General features: G+C 44.5%; 1 protein-coding gene across 1 annotated transcript in view; it reads left to right on the top strand.

Moving 5' to 3' along the window:
• ptprna (protein tyrosine phosphatase receptor type Na) overlaps positions 1–2,500 on the top strand; it is a 60,714-nt gene that overhangs the window by 508 nt on the left and 57,706 nt on the right. The gene's annotated exons all lie outside the window — the stretch shown is intronic.

Raw genomic sequence — 2,500 nt, 5'->3', positions numbered from 1 at the left:
GGAGTCAGCCAACAGTTGAGGTGTGAAGCTAAAACCATAGATTTATACGTAATGGTCTGACAACCATTAAAATGGGAATTGGGCAAATACTAACCGATGACATAGACAATGAACGGTGAGAAACGTCAGCACCACGGACAGCTCCGAGCGAAGTGGCCTTCTTGAGTTCCATTCTCCCTCTCTTCTCCTCACCTCCCCCAAGTCCCCACTCCTTCACTCGTCATTCTTAACTCCCCCTCCTTCCTCTACGGTAACAGTTAGCTGAATACTCAACGGAGATGCCATTGGCAGTCTCCATTCGTTGCGTTATTTCCCTGGTAACAACATGCGGGGGCTCTGACCACAGACTGTATGTCTCTGTGTGTGTGAGAGAGAGCAGCATTGCGGAGAGTCGTCAAGCAACGGCATCTTTCCACGCACGCGGGTGCATGGTGTGCGGCTTGCCGTGATTTGTTTAGTTGCCTTTCAGGCTTCTGGTCAGCAGTGTTGCCCAGTTATGACCGCAGGAAAGTTGGTAACACACAAATGGCTATTTAGACATTTCTTCATAACTATATGCATTGGTTGTTGTTTAATATGCTATTTACATTTTGTGAAATTTTGTGATTTTGCATCATATCTTTAATTGTTTGAATGTACATTATTTAAACAGACCCTGCCATTGTCAAAACAGACCAGGGAAGAAAAGAGTTGTGGGTTACTAAAGTGGTTCCTGGGAAAATTTTAACTATACCTGCCTGTTTTCAGATTTCTTTCACAGTTCCCTCAAACAACAAATGTACCGGTACATCTTTACTGACACCAACTACTCTATCATTTATCCATTTCTGCAGTATTACCTGCACAACTCTCTCTCTCTCAGTGAGTGTGTGTGTGTGTGTGTGTATGTGTGTGTGTGTGTGTGAGTGTGTGTATGTGTGTATGACTGAGTGAGTGTGTGAGTCACTGATGACATGCTGTCTTGCGTCACAGCTCCGCAGCTCCACAACAATGGGCAGCAGGCAAGCAGCTCTGGTGGGATAATGAGATGGGTGATCAGAGGAGTCTTCTCTGCTCTCTCTCTCTCCTTCCCTCTCTCTCTCTCCCTCTTCCTCTCCCTCTCTCTCCTTCCCTCTCTCTCTCTCCCTCTCTCTCTCTCTCTTTCTCTCCCTCTCGCTCTCTCGTTATATATAGCTCTCTTTAGCTTTAGGATTCTCATTAAAGTGCACAGTTTCTGTTTTCTCCTTGTGTGTATGTTCATATGGAATTTGTGCTGGCTTGATGTAAAGGTCTTATTGCTTATGAATGTTTATGTTCATATAGGATTTGCCATTTTTACTTTTCCCTTTCTTTATCAATATTAAAAGTATCTCAATGCAAATGCAAACTTCACAATTATAAAATTATATCAATGCAAATGCAAACAAAACATCAAACATTTATGACAGAATCAAAATATGGCTCAACAGGTTATTACGTATTAGCCATGTGCAGGAAGACTCTCCCTGGCAGCCCCATAGGGCTAATGCTGTTAGCTGGAAATTGCATTGAACTGAGCTGAGCGGAGTAGTGTGTGTGTTGATGTATTGGACTGGGGATAATTGGCTTGCAGGGGACTGTGAGTATGCAGACCGAATCCATCAGAACCTGTCAGAAGTGCTCTTATCTGTGTTCAGTGACATTATAAACAGCCTGCTCCTCAATCAGTCCTCTCTTCTTCTTCTTCTTCTTCTTCTTCTTCTTCTTCTTCTTGATCTTCTTCTTCTTCTTCTTCTTCTCTCTCTCTCTCTGTCACTCTTAGACACACACACACTAAGCACACACACACTAAGCGCACACACACACTAAGCACGCTCACTCTGTCTTCTCTCTCTCTCAACCTTTCTCTTTGTTCCCCCTTTCTCCTCACCTGGCACTACACAGTATTTCTCCATCCCTTTGACCCCCCACCCCCTCTTTTTTCTCTGTATCGGTTGCTTTTCCTGCCTCCACTTCCTATGGTGTGGGTGTAGAGCAGGTTGGAGATGGGGGCATAGTACTCAGTGGGCTTTTTAGGCAGTCCTTGATCCATGTGATGGTTCAATAAAGGGGTTTTAAACGTCAGACATCTTTTCTCATGCTCTGTACCTGTCCTTACGATTTTTCCTCTTTCTCTCTTTCTCTATTTCTTTTTTCCTCGCTCTCCCCTGTCTCTATCACTCCTCTGCATCACTCTTTGTCAGTCTCTCCCTTCCGATCGCTGAGGTGTCTAGCTCCAACAGGAAGTGTATGATTGACAGCGACTGTTGAATTCATCTGTGTTTGTGCCCTCAGATGGCAAGGGATTTCAAGGCAGCTTAATCCTCTCTTTTTGCCTCTCATAAAGGAAAAAGAAATCAAATATTGGTGCGTTCAGGAGAAGGACAGATTGGTGTCCAGAACAACGCACATTACACACTCGTCTGATCGTCGCGTAAGCCCACACGTGTCCCCAGTCATTGCAAACAACATTCACACGGTGACGTTGACTACGGAGAGATGT

Source organism: Alosa pseudoharengus, unplaced genomic scaffold, assembly GCF_046254945.1.
Source record: "Alosa pseudoharengus isolate Yale_2024_CS ecotype anadromous, Long Island Sound unplaced genomic scaffold, YU_APseudo_1.1 YU_APseudo_1.1_scf_3, whole genome shotgun sequence".
NCBI classification, from domain to species: Eukaryota; Metazoa; Chordata; class Actinopteri; order Clupeiformes; family Clupeidae; genus Alosa; species Alosa pseudoharengus.
This window is presented reverse-complemented; position numbering and strand designations above follow the sequence as displayed.